General features: G+C 44.5%; 1 pseudogene; it reads right to left on the bottom strand.

The window, feature by feature from the left end:
- Nucleotides 1–9,272: 9,272 nt before the first annotated feature.
- Nucleotides 9,273–9,392, bottom strand: LOC136646357 (5S ribosomal RNA; annotated as a pseudogene).
- Nucleotides 9,393–20,520: the final 11,128 nt, after the last annotated feature.

Raw genomic sequence — 20,520 nt, 5'->3', positions numbered from 1 at the left:
TCTATGGGGACCCACCTGGCTTTACAATAGTAAGACGTTGCACTTTACCAGCCTCTGTTTGTATCCTTTTTACTATGGTGGAGGGGGCACTTTCTGGTGCATTTGTTGAACTCCACATTCATCAGGTTGGGACCATTCCCAAGGGTGACCTTGCATTCCCCTTTGCCTGGCCTTTGAGAAGAGCTGAGGCATGTTCACCTACTCATGAGTAAATGTGCATGTGAGGACTCAGTTCCACTTTTCATAGGGCTCAGTACATTTTCTTTGTCAGCTTGGAGAGGGAGAACTACTTCCACAAGTTTTTATTGGGCCTGTGTTCATCAGATTTGGTGGTGGTGTTTTGGTGGTGTTTTGGTGGTGGTGCATTCCACTCAACCTTCTCTTCAAAGTGGACTGGGGCATACATGCCTCCTCATGAGTGAAAGCACATGAACATGGCTCAGAGCACAGCTCAGTTCCACTTTCCATGGCGCGCAATACATTTTCCTCATCTGCTTGTCAGTTGCAATTTCATGACCCGCAGTTTGGGAAACACTGCACCAGTATGAGAACAACAGTTTTCTTTGCAGCGGCATTTGAACAGCTGCAGGGTGCATCCAGAGTCTCAGTCAGGGATATGTGGTTACAGGACACAAAGCTTCACCTGTCATCATACTCCAGTGCAAATAGCCTCAGGCACTTGCTTCTTGCCTGCACTCCACCCAGTTTCTAAGGGTGATTGTGGCTGGGTAGTGCCCCAGAATGCCTTGTGGCTTCCAAGTAGTGCCCCAGAATGCCTTGTGTTGCCACAGCAAGTGCCTCACCAGCCATTGACCTCATTGTGCATCACTGGTCTCAGCCAGTGGGCATGGATCCGGACACTGTATTAGGAGCAGGGAATACAGTCCCTATCAGAATATGACGCGGACAACTGGCTGGCTTACAGGACAATTAGTGCCATTAATCCTCCACCTTTGCACTCATTTGGAACACCCCCAGTGCTCAAATTGCAAAGGGGCTCTGCCCCCTACTTTTTGTGATATTCCCCTTTGTTTTCATAAGGTTATAAAGGGGGGGGGGCATGATATGGCTATAATGGGAGAGGATCAGGGATGGGGCTTGTGGATTTCATCCAGGGTTCCTCTATCTTCTCTTCCTTACTCCATGTCCAAACACTAATGATTCTGCAACAGCATGTTGGCAGCCGAAACATTGGGAGTGGAAGATCACAGCAGTCATGATGTCTTGAGCTGTAATAATGAAGATACTGACTAAAATGCATTCCTACTGACATCAGTGACACTCCTCTGGGGTGCATCCAGCAGCAGCTACTGCTTGTCAAATCACAGGATTACTTTGGAGGTGCACCGTTGCTCCTCATAAAATATTTAAGGCATTGCTGTATTTTTCAGGCCAACAAAATACGACCGTACCTGCCAGAAAAGGGCAGCAGATGATCCTGGTTCCTTTAGTTCAGAAGAGGCATTTCAGCAGCTCAGAGGCTGTATAGAAATACTCTTGTTCCCCCCTCCCTCCCCCCCGTGTAAATTTGAGCTAGATCTGGTGACAGTGAATTCATTATACAAAGCAGCAGTCCCTTGGATAGGGCATCTATTCAGCCATTGAAACATTAATCATTTAACTAGCTTCTTTTCATTTTTTTTAGGATGAAAAACAAAGATGGTAGCTGGAGTAGGGCTGTCTTTTTGCAAGAGAATGGGAGACCATTGCAATCGAAATTGCTCTTTCTGAGATGAGAATAGAAGACAGAAAAGTGTTAGGTGTGGTGTTAGATATGGAGTGTGACTTTTCAAAAAGTCTAGGGGCTGAGAAGCTGGTTTGCTCTGTTCCCAATCATGCAATCTCACAGTATATCCTTGCTTTATGTACCAGATCATTTGTTAGACCTCAGTTGGGTATCTTACACCCTCAGCTATTGTTCCCAAGCTTGTCTGTTCCTGGAACTGAGAAAAGAATCCAGTCTCATTTTTGGCCCTTTCTGCTTCTGCAGACTTTTCTCAGCCTTTTCTAATCCTTTCCCCTAAGTCTTGTAGAATCCGATTACCCTTGGGGTTCTATTACCAGTCAAGTTCCACTCTCCTTCCTCTTGGCTCCATGCAGGTCATGCCCCAGTGTTGTAGTTACCAAAGATTTACATCATGCCACCAGCCCCATGATTTGGCTAGATTGGCTTTTCCAAGATATGAGTCAAGTTGTAGAGAAGAACTAAATGGAGAGACCTGACCAAGAGAGGTAGGCTAGAAGCTTCAGTGTTTTGCATTGCACTAAAAATGAAACAAAGAAAAAATATATTTAAAATAATGGACGACTCATAGAAGAAGAAAAGGAGATGAAGAAATGGAAAAGAGAAGAAGGAAAATAAACCCATAAACTACTGAAATGCATTTAAATTACCCACACATTCTAAAGGAGCAATGCCAAGTGTATTAAGACAGACATAGATCCCGTGATGCAGAGTCATGTAAAGAGAATACATTCTCATCTTGTCAGTCCTTATTGATTCAAAGTGAAGCTTTTACATACAGAATTATAGTTAGTGCCTGGTTGCCATGGTGATGGATACTTGAAGTACTTGATAGATATCATTATAATTAAATGAGCCAGCATTTACATGCTATCGTATTTCTATTTTCAAACAGGTCTTCATGTTGGGAGAAAAATAGGATTGAATATGTGGTGGAACCTATTGGCTATAAAGAAAGACCCAGATTCGGCCTTCAGACTTTACTTTGCTGGTTTATTATGGTCTCTCTCTCCCTCTCTCTAAATGGTAATGGCACAGTGTGATTTATTATTTATTTCATTTACTAAATACTATATCAAATATTATGCTTCTGAAATATAACACATTTTCATTTCCTTCCCTGTTTGTTCCCTTGAGCTCTGGGAATTCCCATGGGAATACCTGGGATTATCCCACTCTGTGGATAATCTTGACAACAACCTTGGGAGGTCGGTCAGAAAGCCATAACTCGGGGTGTTTTATTGTAATATTTTTTTCCAAAATTTTGAACTACGGTGTTACGTGTTTCTATCCAAATTCATATTCAAAATTGTACAAAACAGCACAATAAAGCACAATAAGCATTTCAACTCTGATCTTTTTAGACTGTTACCAAACACACATACATATATATTCATTGGTTTTCCAAGCTTCTCAAGAGTGCAGCACCACACAGACAAGCAGAACTTTTGTTTAAAATCACAATGTCCCTCCTTTGCATACCAGAATGGCAGAATGTGCAAAATAAGCCATAGAAAGTGATCAGGTCAAGGTGCATGTCACCCCGGGGGGGGGGGGTACCAGGAGAAGCAAAACCCAGCCTGGGAACAGGAGGAAAAAGGGTGGAAAGCAGAGAAAAGGGGTATACCAACCCCTGGAAGACCAGGGAAGAGTGAGGAGTCAGACAAAGAGAGGGAGACTCCTAAGTCTTTGCCACAAGCAGGCTCCTCTCCTCTGGGACAAGGCAGAGGCCTCCTCAGAGACCGGAAAGCCCAGGTGCATCAACCTTTGAGGAAAGAAAGGGTGGAGCCGGCAGGGAGAAGGGAGGAGGAGATCCCACAAGATCTTGGTCCCAGGTGGGGGAAGGAAGGGACAGGGCTAAGAGGACTGGCCAGAGGGATAAGAAGAAGGGAAGAGACAGCGGAAGGGGGAGGAAGCACCTTCCTGAGCTCCCTGAGAAGGGGGTTAGGGAGGGGAAGAGAAGGGAGAAAGGAGATACCTCTAGGAGAGGAGAGGCCCTCCCAACTAGCAGACAGCCAAGAGCTGGGAAAGGTCCAATACTCCAGCCCCTTGAGGAAGGGGCTGCCCACAGGCTGGGGAAGGGATCCCTGTCCAGAAGACTTCAGGAACAACTCCTGGCTGGAACCAACAACCAGGGAGAACCAAGGGGAAAGGAGGGCAACCACTGGACCCAGCCCCTTCCCAAGAGAAGCCCATAACTCCAGATCCGACCTACGGAGAACACTCCGCACCAGACACCTTTCGTGGTGAGAACTGAGGGGGGAGGTAAAGGCTCTTGGGGCGACTGGCCACTTGAGTCCTGGACTGTAGAAAGACTGTTATTGAGACTGTACCTGGGCGTACGGGGTTCTTGTGAGGGAACAAGACCCCTCAATGAATGTAAAGACCACAACCAAATTAAAGAAAGTAAGCAAGACCCCTTTGTTTGTTCCCAATTCTTCACGTCGATCCTGGAGAGACCGGACAGGGCTGGACGAAGCGGGTGAGTCAATACCACGGGGGGACCCCGGGGACATGGACGTCACAGTGCAGTACAATACCAAAAAATTAAAATCAGAGAAGGGCTTCACTGAGCCTTGCTTGGTTTTCCAAGCTTCTCAAAAGTACAGTACCACCCAGACAAGCCCCAGAAACGGCATTTACAGAGAGTGGCTTGGGGCAGAGGGGAGATCCAGGTCCAGGGGCATACACCTGATCACAGATCACACACAGATCACAGTTTAGAACTCAATCGCCTCACTGCCAAATTACAGTTCTGTGGCGGTACCCTCCCAAAGCATAACAGAATGACATCAAACCACAGAAAATGAGCAGATCAAGGTGCAGTGAAGTACAGAAAAAAGAAAATAAGAGAAAGCATGGCTTGGTTTTCCAAGGGTACAGGGGGTAGCTCTTTGTGATACCATGTGCCAGAAAGATCAGGAACATCCTTTGGTGCTTCATGTGTACCTGAAAGTTTTGGGCTGTCCCTGCAGCTTTCCATATTCAAATACAACTGGTAGGTACATCATAAGGGCAGCCCCATCCTAACATGCACTGGAACAGGCAGGCCAACTGGCCTGTGCCGTATGCAGCACAGATTAGGAGGTGGATGTGGTGCAACTCTGAGTAAGGAGCTATTTATGCCCTTACCCCATGTTGCACACCAGCCACGCCTATGGGGCTACTTGAATCTGCACCCACAAAATCACTAGTGCAAATCTGAGCAGCCCAGTGTAACATCAGGCTAGTTGGGAGGGGGGTTAGGATCCAGGCCAAGGTGCTGAGGCTGGTTCCACGCCCTTCAAGGCCCGGTCCTCCCACTGACCTGCCCTCCCCCACCCAAAACTGTGCTCATTCTATCCTCCAACCACCCTCCCCAACCCCCTGAGCTAGCCTGCCTCAGCCAGTACTAACTTACCTGGTTGGGGACTAGATCTGGTGCAGAGAGGCCAGCACATGTCCATGCACCAGCCCATTCTCCAGAGTAGTCACAAATGTGCTTTACAGCATGTTCACAACACTCTCGGGTCAGAGCAAGCGACTCAGGATTATACTCTCAGGGTGCAATCGTAACATCAAGTTAGGCCAACCCAAGTCCCTTGGGCCGGCCTGGGAGGGTCACAAATGTGCCTTATGGCATGTTTGCGCCTCCTCAGGAGGAAGCCAGGCCAGCACTCCCAGAAGCGCCGGTCTGCGGAGGCTGACGGAAGTCTCTGGGCTGGCTTCCTCCCATTGCCTTGCATCAGCTTGGATGTTTTTTTTCATTATGGGTGGAGGGAGGGCGGGCGGTGGGTGGCCCCAGGGGCAGGCGGACAGGGAGAGGGAGGCGGGGCTGGGATCCGGCAGTTATGCCGGATCCAAATTCCCGTTCCTGGGGAAAACGGAGTGCCTTCAAGCTGCTCCACTCTCCTCAGACTTGTGCCACCTCCAGAGGTGGTGCAAGTCTGAGGAGACCCATTGGGGCCATCAGCACTTACCCAGGGGTAAGGGAAAAGTTTCCACTTGCTTCTGGCTAAGCTGCTTATGGCCCCTATCCTGTGCTGGATACAGCGCAAGCCTCCTGGCTTGCCTGTTCCAGTGCAGGATAGGATTGCGCCCTCAGTTGTTTTTTTTTTTAGTATTTGAACCTCTCAGCAGTGGAAAACCTGAGAAGAATGCTGTACAGTTTGAAAGCTTGCTTCCACCACTAGCTGGTTCTAAGAAAAGTTGTCTATCTCAACTGCTCTTTGTTTCTTTATTTTATTTCACTGCACAGATGATGGGTTTATTAGAGCTCCCAGACAAGAACTGAGAAACTGCTGATCTCAGTACTGAGGGAAGGGATGAAATGAAATATATTTAGGTTCTGTAGTTCTGAAAATACTTTAGCAAGCCTTCTTTAAAGTGTCACTCAGGAAGATATTAAACATGTCTCTGTTAGAATAAATGAGGTCATTTAAAGACAAAAATTCCACGGGAACATGCTATACCTATCACAGTATTGCACCCTTTATCTATTTCTTCCAAGTGCATTTGACACATGAAGCTCTGAAGATCTCTAAAATATTTTAGTTAAATATTGTGTTTCATAGAGGTATTCCTGAAGCCAGTACAATAACGTGCTGATGTGCTTTGCATATTCTTTTGACTAATATTAAAATATGCAAATATGCTGAATGAATATGTATTTGTTCCTAAATGTATAGATGATTTATGACTTGATGCGCTACACATAATTTTAATGTTCTTTATGGCTTGCTTCAAATACTGATTTGGAAGAAGTGTGGGAGGGTGAGTGTCTGTGTTTCTACCAATACATCTATGTATATGTATGAAGCTAAAGATAATGATCCATGGGGGGAAAAAATGCCTAAATGCAATCTATGCTCTGCTTTGTTACACTTTACACCACAGTCATTTCTACCCTTGCTGGTGCTAGCACTGGACTTCATATCCCTTGTTGATGAAGACAATATTTGATATATCTCTGAGCAGGCAATTTCATTATTTCCCCTGTTGTTCACTAGTATTAAACGCATGCAACACACCATTGACAAAACTCTACTAAGTTACTGAAAAGAGAAAATAAAGGCGAGAATGTTACAATCTAGCTGTTGTTAGTTTGCTGCCCACACGCCAAGGAATCAGTAGTGGAGGCTGTGTTTTTGCTCCTTCTCCTCTCATCCTGCAGCCCTGTAGCAGCTGCTGGAAGTCTTGAACTTTTCTCCAACAACAGGGCTTCTATTTTGCCAACACAAACTTGAGAGACTCTGTGTTTGGTCTTCCAGCCCGATATGGAGTTTAGGATCACTGGCTCCACCCGCCTCACACCCCGATTCCTCCTCCTGCCCTGCCCTCCCCTGCCCCAGAATGTCTTCCCCCACCACAAAAGCCCTCACCACCGTCTGGAGCTTTTACCTAGCTCTGGGTGGTATCTGGCTGGCACTGGGCTTAGCACTGACTTGTACTGGGTTGACACTGTCGCTGACTCAGCGCAGGGTGTCATGGGCATGTCTTATGTCATGTTTGTGACACCCAGCGCCCGTGATACGCTTGTACCACTGGTGTTAAAGAGTTCAGGATTGGGCTCTGTGTCTTCTGTGCCCTACTCCCACCCAACATAATTGACAGTATTCTGCATAATTACCAGTATTCTGACAGGGCTCTGTGTGTGCATGGCTGGAATGATTGCTAGTTTGCTTAACCTAATAATTCTTCAAACAAGCAACATATGCCTTATTTATGATACCGAAAACGAAGCTTTATAAACTGTAAACAAACCTACTGAATATGGAATACATGCACACAGTTTTGTCTTCAGGGTGTATTAATAATTAAAGCTGAAACTCTATCTGGGTAATGAAAAACAAGTAAAATTCATATGTGTACAATATCTTTGTGTGTGTGTGTGTGTGTGTGTGTGTGTGTGTGGATTGGCTGGCATACCCACATAGTCTTTTGCCTAGCACAGCAATCAGGCTGGAACTGGATGTCACAGTGATTACAGGAATAGCACATTATTAATTATTATTATTATTATTATTAACAACAGTATTTATATACCACTTTTCAACTAAAAGTTCACAGAGCGATTTACTGAGAAAAATCAAATAACTAAATGGCTCCCTGTCCCAAAATGGCTCACAATCTAAAAAAATGCAAATGAATACCAGCAGACAGCCACTAGAACAGACACTGCTGGGGTGAGGTGGGCCAGTTTGAACATCAGTTTCCCCTTAGTTATGTTTAGCAAAGAAAATATACCACAGTTCATCATGTTATGCATCCTTCCCCCCCCCCCCGCCCTGGCCCCCAATGAAAGATAATAATATAGAGCAGGATGGGAGTGAAAGGAAATACACATGTGATGATTTCATTTCACAGCTTTCTGGGGTTGAAGTTCAAAGGAAAGATGGGTAACATGACATGGCAGTGTTTCTCAGACTGTGAGTTGGGACCCACTAGGTGGGTCGCAAGCCAATTTCAGTTGGGTCCCCTTTCATTTCAATATTTTATTTTTAATATATTGATGCTATCATGGTATGTGATTGCATTTGGGGAAATGTTACAGATTTGTACTTCGAACAGGCTATTCGAATGATATTCAAATTGCTATTCAAATTGTTAAATATTAATATTGGACTATCAATGTCCAAGTTGTGACAGCCGCCGTTATGACTTGGTAGGCAACTAGAATCCAGGAGGGCAGAGACTTGTGACTCGATTTAGACTCGGCTCTTTGGCTCCAGCCCAACCCTGTTTATAATTTCTAAACCCTTGTGTCAATGATGGATGCAAATGTAATTATTTTATTTGTGATTACTTTTCTATATTGGTGTTTATGATGGATGTGAATGTCTTTTATTTATTTATTTTTATCACTTTACTATAAAATAATAAACAGAGCCCCTTCTTTCCTTAAAGAAAAAAAAAGCATCCAAATTAAAATAATGTGCAAAAAAAAATCATGATTATGAAGCTGCCTTTTTTCAGTTCATGGTCTGCCCAGGCCTGCCTTAAACCAACCGGCAGGGGCTCTTCTGAGTTTTGGAAAGGGGTCTTTCCCAGCCTTACCTGGGGAGGTCAGGGGTTGCATCTGAATCTGTAGGCAAAGTGGGTGCTCAATCTGCTGGGCTATGGTCTTTCCCCAGATCAACAATCCTTCCATGTTTGAGAAGGGAAGATAGTTCACCCAACATCATTACTTATATTCTTACGATGCAAGAGATATGGAATACATTTCCTCAAATGGTAAAATATCTTTTGAAAGAAACTCAGGAAAAAATAAGTTTTTGGGAAGCAGGATAGCTGAGCCTAGAGGTGCTAACATCAGGCGGGAACTAAACTTTCATTTTTGTTCTTTGCTTCCAAAATGGTCTCTGTCTTATCCCTATCCTAAACCTATCTAAGATTGAGCTGTTAGTAAAGTACAGTACAGTAAACAGTACAGTAAACAGGTACAGTACAGTAAACAGGTAGCACTGCTCAGACTCCACTGTTGAGCCCCATCCCACCTGCTGGACCAGGTAATAGTTGGCAACCTTCAGTCTCGAAAGACTATGGCAGAAGCCTACAGCACCCGGTATTCCCAAGCAGTCTCCCATCCAAGTACTAACCAGGCCTGACCCTGCTTAGCTTCCAAGATCAGACAAGATCAGGCATGTGCAGGGTAACAGTTGCTGCAGGTAAGGACCAGGTAAGGACCAGGTGAGGTAGCTGTGAAGGCGGGGAGGGCAAAACAGGGTGGGGAAGGGGAAGGAAGGGGGAAGGGAGGCGGTGAGAGGGGGTGGATCCTCTCTTTTTTCAAGCCTCTCTGCCCCTTTCTTCTCCTTGGGACTTGCACCAGCTGCAGAGGAGGAGGCTTATGGAGGGTTAAGGGGAAAAGGGGGAAGAATGGCTTCTGAGTTACAAGGGAAAAAAATTTAGTTGCAAAAATTAACTACAAAAATACTATTTGCCCTTCAGTGAATATTTTATGTGAATGTTGCCTATTCATTCACTGAGACTATTCACTATAAAATTAAATACTGTGAAGCTAATAATTAAATTGAAGCCAAAAACCAGATTCACCCTACAGTGACATTGTTTAAATTACATCTTGGGATCAGTAGCATCAGTCATAGGGGGTTTATGGCAAATGAAACGAACAAGACATTAGCTACTTAGTATTTTGTGGTCGTGCGTTTACAATGGATGACTCCAATCCTCTTTCAATATCCAGGCTTCCTGAACCATTTCAAATAAGCAAACTTTGAAGAGCTTTTGGAAGGATACAAAATGTTTTGATACATAATTAAACACCTGAATAATGTCTCAAAAGAATTTAAACTAACGCCTTAAGGATTAGTCCCCTTAAATATTATTCCCTCTGTACGCAAGTTATATATATATATATATATATTCAAAGATAAATTGACAGCAGGGATAAGTGGGACCCCTTGAAAAATTTTTCTAGTCTGATTGAAATGCCTTTAGCTTCCTTCAAAATTCCTGGAATGTTTGTCCTAGCCAGGAATCTTCTAATTAAGCAATTCTCAACCAGTGTGCTGTGGCACACTGGTGTGTCTCAAATGGTCTACAGATGTGCCATGGGAGTTTGGGGGAGGGTCATATGTTAGGGCCATTGGGGGTTGTGAACTGGCAGTGCGGTGTGCCTTGTAAATTGTAGCACCTTCTTGCTAAACCGTAACATAAGAGCCCCACTGGATCAGGCCACAGGCCCATCTAGTCCAGTTTCCTTTATCTCACAGTGGCCCACCAGATGCCTCAGGAAGCACACAAGACAGCAAGAGACCTGCATCCTGTTGCCACTCTCTTGCACCTGAAATTATGAAGTAGCCAGGAGGTTGCACATACCCATCATGGCTTGTAAGCTGCAATGAACTTTTCTTCCAGAAGTCTATACAATCACCTTTCAAGGGCATCTAGGCCAGACGCCATCACCATGTCCTGTGTTCCACAGACTAATTTCACTCTAGATAAAGAAATATTTTCCTTTGTCTGCTCTAACTCTCCTGACACTCAATTTTAGTGGATGTCTCCTGCTTCTGGTGGTGTGCGAGTGGGAAAAGAATGTCCCTCTATCTACTGCATTCATCCCCTGTGTAATTTTTTACATCTCAATTATTTCCTCCCTCAGCTGCCTTTCTTCTAAACTGAATAGCCCCAAATGCTGTAGCCTTTCCTCATAAGGGAGGTGCCCTAGCACAGTAATCATTTTGGTCTCTCTCTTCTGCACCTTTTTCAGTTCCTACTATATCCTTTGCAAAATGTGGAAACCAGAACTGTACGCAATACTCCTGTTGTGGCTTTACCATTGATTTGTCCAATGGCATTATAATATTGACCATTTTATTCATGGTCCCTTTTTTTAATGATTCAGATCATGGAATAGACATTTTTCACCTTTTATAAGCTTTTATTATTCCCCTTAATGTTGCTGGCCATATGCTCTTCAAAGTCTTTCTTGGCCTCCCTATCATCTTCTTGCATTTCTTTTGTCAGAGTTTGTGTTGCTTTTTAATATCTTCATTAGGGCAAGACTTTCATTTACAGAAGGAAGCTTCCTTGCCCTTTACAGCCTCTCTAACTTTGCTCATTAGTCAGATGAAAAAGGTTGAAAATCACTGTTCTAATTCTCTGTCGAATTTTGTTTAAGGAATAATTTGAGGCAACTCTTGCCCCAGATCTTATCATCTTTCCCTATGGGAAAGTTTCTTCAGCGGACTTGGACTCCCAATGGGGCATCCAGTGCCGGTGAAGGGAGATGGTACCCATAGCAAACATTGCATGTGCCAAATTGATGTTTTCTGCAGATCTCAGGTAGGAATGTGTGGAAGCCCCCACCCCTGTCCGAGAAATATCACTAGTCTCCACTGTTAATTATTTAGGCGACTCTTTGGCTAGCTGTTCAACTTTGTATTAATAATCATATCTGTGAGATTTTACCTCTGCCTCCCCCCCCACACACACACCAACAGATGTTGGCAAGGACATCTTTTGCCTGATCCACATCCTTGCATAAGGCAGGGGACTGGGCGTGTAAATGATTGGTGCTTCCTTCGGTCAGGGGAAGGCCTCAATCCCCAGCATTCCAAGGCAGGCATTATATAAAGTTAATATTAATAAATACTGAGTGAACGCATTGAGAGAGGTTGAGGGAATTGAGAGGAGAGAGTCCTGTCTGTGGGTTCCTACCATGAATAGCTTTGCACATAGCAGGTGCAGGTTTTAGGCCACATCCCTCTCTGAGACCAGCTGTTTGCAAGCAACCTTTATATGTTGCCACTGTGCCCAAACAGGCTTAGAAATCAGGGTCAAGATGGGTTAGCCCTCTCTAAACATCAGGCTGCACTTCCCTCTTCCTTGAGTGAGGAGGAGGGTATGGTATCTATAGGAACACTTGTGGCTAGAATGGAAGCAATGGAGAAAACCCAGGTAGCTTAAGCTGGCAGAGGTGATGAGAGTGAGGCACATCAGAGTGTCATACAAGCCTGCAAAAGCCAGTGTGCTCTCTTGTCGCCAGGCTCTCTGCAATGGAAAAAGTGTGCAAAGAAATCACCGTGTAGGATGGCAAGGTCACCCAGATGATGCAAATGGTGATAAGCGAGATCCAGGAGGCTGAAGGTGGAGCTGGTGAGTTTATGTCTGACATGCGAAGAGCAGGATTGTAATAATTATCTCAGATTTAAGTGAAGCATTTCAAGCTACCAGAATTCATAACTGAAGTCTATGAATCTGCACTATATAGAGAAGCTGCAAACTGTCTCTGTTTTCATGCTATAGAAAGGACCAGATTGAGTCACTCATGGATTTTCCCACCAATAGCATTTTGGGAGGGGGGCAAAATGGTAAGTACTGCAGGCACTGCAGTGCACTGTGTAAGCAGCCCTTCCCACTCACCGTTGGAGTATTTGGGGCAGCGACAGCAACATGCAGATGCTCACCAAATAAATTGGCCTCTCCTGCACATTGCTGTTGCTGCCTAGAATAGCTCCGATGGCATGTGAGAGGGGCCACTTACATGGCGCATTGCAGTGCCTGCAGTAATTAGCATTCCCCATACACTACTGTCTCCCATAAACACCTGCTTAGAGGGGACAGATCAAAACTATTTCCTGTCCATTCAGTATGCAGTATGTTTCAATTTAAATTTAATGCAAATTTACACAATTCCTTTCCACTGCAGTATTCAAATGTGACTCCACAACATCTGTTTTCTAATTATGATTCATCAGAGATCTTTCTGTTGGTCATACTTTGAACTATTGGTAGCTCTTTATCCTTATTACGGCCACTTAACCACAACAATTATCTCATTCATTACCAAGCATTTAATTAGACTTATAAAGCAGGCATTTTTTCAAAGAAAAAAAATTAACAGTCCAGTCCAAAAACCTATTAATTCAGAACAGCAGGAATTATAACAATTTAGACCTATTTACTTGAATGAGAATATCAAATTAAATCCTGATACTGTAGCTTAAGACGTCAGTGAGGCGAGACAGAAAATGTCACCCACTTGCCTAGATAATGAGAATAGATTCCTTCATTTTCTCCCCAGCCACAGAGTGATGACACTGGGAAGCCTTCATTTCAATATGGTTATAGCATCATATTGTCAAATCTGATTGATTTACATGTGATGTGGTGTTATCTTGTTCATTACAGGATCCCTGATTGGCTGGGTTATGAAGAAAGGAAACCTAAAAAATGCGCCCAAGTAGCATCATGTCAAAGTCTCAAAGAGACATGAAAAACGCAGAGTACTAGTACTAGTAAAAACTACAACTTTTCAAGTAGCTGCTCATGCAAATTGGTAGAACCCTGCACAAAAAAATATTGATATAACTATATCACAAGAACATGCTTTTTTTTTTTGCTGTGTTAATAATGTGACAGCGCACATGCGAATGCACATGCTTATTCATAAAACACATCACAATGTCTGAGCGCATTGAGGATTTTCTTTGCAATACCTAATTGGTCATTCAGAGAGGGAATATACAGGCGGGACCTCGGTATCCACTGATTTGGTATCCACTGATTTGACTTACCACTGATACGTGGTCCACTTTTATAAATGCCTTGTAACAAGGAAAAAAAGCACCAAAATCCAATTTCCTACCTTTGTGCTGTTAAATAATTTTAATTTCATTCCATTATTCACCCCATCTAGTGGCTGAAAACAGTTCAGTGTCTATACAAATCAGTGGCAGCCCCACCCCAGCCCCACGCCCCTAGGCAAAGGTCTGCGATGGCGCCCCCTGAAGGATGCAACCCCCCACACCTCAACGTTCTGGTGCGATGGCGCCCCCTGAGGAAGTCCTCCCCCCCACTCACCACAACGTTCCGGAACCTCATGCAACTCCAGGATGCCCAGAAGCACTGTTTTTGACGCATCAGGAGCCTAAATGAAGCTTCCGCGCAGTCCTATAGGCGTGCGAGGCTCCACATCCAGGGCATTTGCCCCTTTCAGGTTTGCCACTGATACCAAAGCGTTCTGGGGTGACAACAGAGGAAGGGGAAACTTGAAGTGGGTCTTTAAATCTATTTTTCCACTGATTTGGGATCCAGTGTTGTTCAGTCCACTAGGAGTTCTAGAATGAAACCCCAGTGGATATGAAACACAGCCTGTACACACATTAGTTAAAGGAATGAGAAGTTGTAGCAAACTGCCCATGCACATACTCCATACAAAATGTGAAAATTAAAAAGCAAAAAACAAGAACAATGGATAATTCCTGATTCATCAGGAATTGATTCGGAAACAAACCCTAGGTAACTCAGAATACCAGAATCTGGGAAACAATTCAAATATGGAGAATTCAGAAGCAACCCTGGCAATGATAAAACATTTTCATTCACATTTTCATTAGTCCAATACTAAGAATTGTCAAGTTTCATGGCACATTATGAATACTGCAGACACTCGCCTATAAGTCGATCTCACAGATAAGTCGAGGGCAGGTTTTGAGGCAAGAATCATAAAGTTTTCTATGACCCTCAGATAAGTCGGGGTCATAAACTGGGGGGGGGGGTGTCTGATTATAGTTTTGTCTGATTTTACCCTAGGCCAGATCCTAAAAAATAACCTACCAGTAATTGTTACCTAAGAACTGACAGTCTCTAATTTATTTAAAATATAGTGAAAGATCATAAGATTCATTTTTATTGATAAACTTTTAAATTCTGGTCTTCAACATCTTTTTGTAAACACTATCAAAGAGTAACTGCACTGTAAACAACATACTAATAGACCAGTGGTTCCCAACCTGGGGTTCATGTACCCCCAGGGGCACTCAACAGGACCTTTAGGGGTACTTGAAAAAGAATGGAATAATGGCAGTGCTCCAGAATGCCTTGCAGGACAGCAAGGCAGGAAGGGAGGTAGCTAGTTGACTGTGAAAGCCCCACCAATAGCTAATTTTTGATTATCAATTCATGTTTGAACCAGTGATTGAAGACCAGCACAGGAAAAACACTAAAACATAAAAAAAGATCACTCAGAATTTCTCAGGACATATCTGGTGCAAAACAGTGCAAAGGCAGAGTCTTCTGTTCTTAAGCCAGAAGCTCTACATATAACATACAACTTAGAACACAACTGGGAGTGTGCAATTCAATTCACAGCAGAGACAAGCAACAGCAAATGGCTATGACCAAGTGCAGCTGCACATAGCTGAAACCCTATTTACTCAGAAGCAAACCCATTGCTTTCCCTGGGTGTTATTCCTAAGTAATGGTACTCTGAATTGTAGTTTGTGAGACATTTGATGGGAGTGTTTCCACTTTCAGGGAAGGTGCATCCTGCAGCTGCAACAAGCCCACCCTCACCTGGTCTGAGGGCTGTTTCTTCCTCTTGATTTACAGCAGGATCAAGGCTATCAGGGGGTTTCCTGGTCAGTTTCCCTGATTGCATGGCTTGTAAATAGGGGGCAGAGAAAGAGGGACAGTGGGGAAGGGAGAAAAAAATAGTACAACAGAGTGAAGGCTGGTGGAGGGAAGAGAGGGGCTGAAGGCCAGAGAGAAGCAGGCAGTGCAGGAGTGGGGGCGGGAAGGAGAGAAGGAGGCTGTGTGGGGGGCTCCCCTCCTCCCTCTTGCTTGGAAGAAGCAGATGCAGAGCTATAGACTCTGCATGAAGAAGCAGCCCTCCCGTTTCTCTCCCCATCTTCAAGCTACAATCTTTTCCTGGGAGTAAGCCCCATTGATGATAATGGAACTTACTTCTGAGTAGGCATGCACTGCTTGGGCTCAAAGGCTGCCATCCTATGTGCACTTTCCTGGGAGTAAGCCCCACTGATGACAGGCATGGGACACACTCCAGGCTCCTGCTCCCCTTTCCTGTCCTTGCGAAGACTAGCAGGGGTGGAGGAGGAGGAAGTCAGAGCCAAGGAGACCAGGCTCGGGGAGACTGAGTGGGTGGGACTGCAATGCTCAGGAGCAGCAATGAGGAAGGAGGGAGCAGCAGGTGAGTCGAGCAGCTCCGTCAGTCTCCCTGCTCCAGGTGGGAAGGAGGGAGCGGCAGGTGAGCTGAGCAGCTCCCTCAGACTCCCTGCGCATGGTGGGGGAGCGGGTGGCACATCACCCTCCCCAGCAGCACCACAGCTGCTCTGCAATGTGCCTGAAATAGCCCTGACCCTGAGTGGCCCCGCAGATAAGGCGAAGGGTAGATTCAGGAGCTATCTGTTGGGATAAATTTATCGCCCTATAGGCGCGTATCTACGGTATATACTGAAGCAGAATCTATCACTTTGAGACTAATCATTATCCTGAACTTTGATTCTTTTGGCAACTGAAAATATTCTTTGAAGATTTGGGTGAGCTGATCCATTAAGAGATCAAACTTCAAGAGATCAACCTCTGTATGAAAAGCATCCGAGATTATAATCAGCCTTCATGTCATCTGGTTTTAATTAAATGGAAAGTAAAAATAAATGAAAAGGTGGCCAGTCACCAGCCATGGACCCCATTAGCAGCCAACCGAGAAGAGATGAAGACCCAGATCATTGTGAGCAGGAACACAAGGAATAACTAATTGATAAATCATCATGGACCTTGGGGAGGAGGTAAAAGGTTATGTTTAATGACTGCTTTTCTTTTGTGAAATCACATTGTCTGAAGACATTTTCAAATGGAAGCCCCCATTGTGCCCAATTAACCTTCATTTATGCCATAGCTGCTCTTGAAGAACTTTTAAATCATCACTGACAGTTTTGTAAAAGAAAACAAAACACAAGAATTCTGAAGGGACCAGTGTCCTGGTAACAAACTCTTGATCTATCTTGGAATAGATCACCATAAACATAAGCCCAGTGGCGTCGCTAGGGGGGTATGGGTGGTGGGGGCCACATCGGGTGATACAAGGTGGGGTGACGTGCACTGGGGGCTGACGCTTTAAACGCAGTGGTTAGGAGTAACCCCATCATGTTATATACCGTTGGATGTGGAATTTCCACCAGAATGCAATGGAAAAAACAGGAGTAAAATATCTCCTTTCTATCAAAAGTTATTGGCAAAAAATCATAAATGTATGGAACCCAATGAAAAGTGAAACAGAGTCGTATTGCTCTTTTACTCATGAGTAGGTGAACTTGCCTTAGTCCGTTGGAAAGGGCAGGCTGAGAGGAATCCAACAACACCAGAATGGTCTTGCTCCAATGAATGTAACCCCCAAAAAACACCAGAGATGAGCTCCCTCCCTCCAAGTTGGCAAATGTATTGAGCCCTATGGAAAGCGAAATTAAGCAACATGGTCGCATTTACTTGCAAGTAAGCAAATGTACCTTGGCTGGTGGTCAGGTCAGGCAAAGGGAAATGTGAGGCCACCAGAATGGTCCTGATTTGATGCAACTGGAGCTCCACAAACGCTCCAGAGGGCAGGCTCCCCCATAAAAAGAATGACACAAACACTTGACAGGGTAAGGTGAATTTTTTTTCTATTTTAGGCTGCAATTCTATCCACACTTTCCTGGGAGTAAGCCCCACTGACTATAATGGGTCTTACTTCTGAGTAGACAGGCATAGGATTGGGAACTTGTAAAGCCAGGTGGGTTCTGATAGTGATATGCTTGAAATATAAGAACTTAAATTGAACTGGGTATTGGTTAGGGGTGAAAATCTTACTGATTCTTGGGGGGGGGCAGCGGGTTTTATTGCAGGCAGGCTACAGATAAAATTCACTTGGTGGAACAGGGCTGGCTTCCTCTTATTTAATTATTTGTTTCACTTTAATTTAATTATAATTATTTATTTTAATTTGCTTTATGTTGGGTCCTGGACAGATTGTCATTCTAAAAAGTGGGTCCCAGTGCTAAAAGTTTGAGAACTGTTCCTATAAGATTTTAGTAAGTTGACACCCTGGGTGGAAGTGACACCACTAGTGACCAAAATCACTGAAATCACCATTTGAAAAATAATACCATCATGTTATATATCAATCAATGTGTAATTTCATGCAGAATGCAATGAAACAAACTGTATTGAAATATCTTTATTCTATCAAAAGGTACAGCTGAAAAACCAGTGGGGGAAGGGCGATGGTAGATCACTATGCCCACCACCTGGAGTGTTGCCCTGCCCACTGCATGGGGGTGTTGCGCTAGTCTCCCACACCGGGTGACGCGAACCCTAGTGACACCACTGCATGTGCAACACTTTTCATGAAACTTACAACCTAATCCAGTAGTTCTCCAACTGTGGGTCTGAGACCCACCAGTGGGTCATGACCCACTTTTTGGTGGTTTGCAAAACTGACAGTGCAGATAAGGCTAGGCGCATCAACTTGAAAAGGGGAGCACTGCAACCTAACCATCATTTCAGCCATACCCTTGGCATTTATAAATCAGGCAGCAGCCTCTAGGGCAGTGATTTTCAACCTTTCACATCTCACGGCACACTGACAAGGCATTAAAATGGTCAAGGCACACTGCCAAATTTTTGACAATTGACAAGGCACACCATGCTGCCAGTGGGGGCTCACATCTTCCATTGTATTAATTAATTATTAATTAGTAAATTACTATTAATTTAGTATTAATAAATTACCTTCCCCCACATTCCTGTGGCACACTTGTGGACCACTCGCGGCACACCAGTGTGCCACAGCACAGTGGTTGAAAATGGCTGCTCTAGGGCCTCTAAAAAGTTTGAGAACCACCGGCTTAATCCTTTTGGGCACTTACGGCGGTGGAACTGCCAGTCCACTGCCACAAGCTCTGCAGTGGCATGGTAAAAGTGGTGTTGTAAAAACCCTTCGGCAGTTAGGTAGTCTATAGAGAGGTAAGTAAAAAAATATTTTTTTACTTATCTGTCTGGTTGGCCCCCCGCCAATGAATGCAGGGCACACTCTGACAGTACAGCTGCATGATGGAAGGTGATGGGGATAGGATTGGGTTTTTACAGCCCAATCCTAAGGGGCAGCCCAATCCTGGGCTGCTCAGGGCGCCCCCGCTCGGTGGCACCACGAGGGATGCAACTGCATCCAGCGCCTCCCATGCTACCGCAGGAGGCACCTCGGGAGTAGGGGACGGTCATCCCCTTCCCCTGGGTAAGGGAGGCAGCCCTGCAATGGGGCTACTCCCTTTAGAAGCGCCCAAAGGGTGTCGCTAAAGTAAAGGCACTTGTGTAAGGCACGCAGCCTTCACGATCGCCTAGGATCCAGCGGAGTGGATCCAGATGTCACGCTGGCCTCCCCCCTCCCCAGAATGCCTCCACCCCTGCCCCATTCCCCATTCCGCAGCCTGGCAGTCGCAGGCACTGCTGATCCGCGGAACACAGGGGCCTGCCGGGCGTTGGCTCAGTGCCGGCCAGAGCTGAGCCACCTCTGGCGGGAGCCCCACAAATGTGTCTTATGGCACGTTTGCGACTGTGGTCCACGCCGTGGAGGTGCGGTGTGGACTACAGGTTTGGGCTCTTAGTTCTTTAACATCAACAGTTTTTATAATGCTTTCACAAGGTGATTATAAAAGGCAGTCATTCAGAGTATATACGGTTTTACACACATCAATTGCACAATTACAGATCAGCACATCAGTTCTTGTCCAGGAAGATGAACTGTTTCTAGCTCTTCTTCTCTCAGCCACCTCAATATTTACAAAATAGAGATGCAGAACCCAAGTATGTGGGGCATAGTGTATCTGTATCTGACTAGATTTAGATTTAGAGACCTTTATTGGCATTAATTCATTTTTCCAACAAATGAGTCATTAAAGTAAAATAAGATGTGAAATGAAAAGAAATAAAGAATTAAAAATAAAATAAAAATAAAATAAAGGTCACATAAATTTTAAGGTTAAAATGCAAACAGACCATACAAATAAACATTACAACAATCTCTTTCCATACTTTTCTACAACTGACAAAAGGAAATTAGCAGTGCCCTGCAACACATCTACTGGGCCATCATTAAATAAGTATACATGTTTCATCAGCTCTGGGAGCCCATTCTTCTTCGCTAGATTAGATTCTAGATCAGGGGTCTCCAAACCCCAACCCAGGGGCCAGATGCGGGCCACAGCCAGACTCTTGTCCCCTGAAAGTCTCTGGCCCACTTGGCCAAACATGACTGGAACTATGCTCTGGTTGCATCTGGAGAGTGTTCAAGGGCCAGAGAGGTTGAATGAATGAGCCCATTCATCATTTATTCACTCAGTTCCATCTCTAATTTATTTAAATAAATTTTATATTAAAAAAAAAAAATTCCGGCCCTCAACACTGTGCCAGATATTTGATGCGGCCCTCTGGCCAAAAAGTTTGGAGACCCCTGTTCTAGATGAATAGAGCGCATAACCAAATGTGTTGGACATGAGAAAAAT

The sequence above is a fragment of the Tiliqua scincoides genome, chromosome 3 (genome assembly GCF_035046505.1).
Source record: "Tiliqua scincoides isolate rTilSci1 chromosome 3, rTilSci1.hap2, whole genome shotgun sequence".
Lineage (NCBI taxonomy): Eukaryota > Metazoa > Chordata > Lepidosauria > Squamata > Scincidae > Tiliqua > Tiliqua scincoides.
Note: the sequence above shows the minus strand (reverse complement) of the source record. Positions and strands in the feature narration are given on the sequence as shown.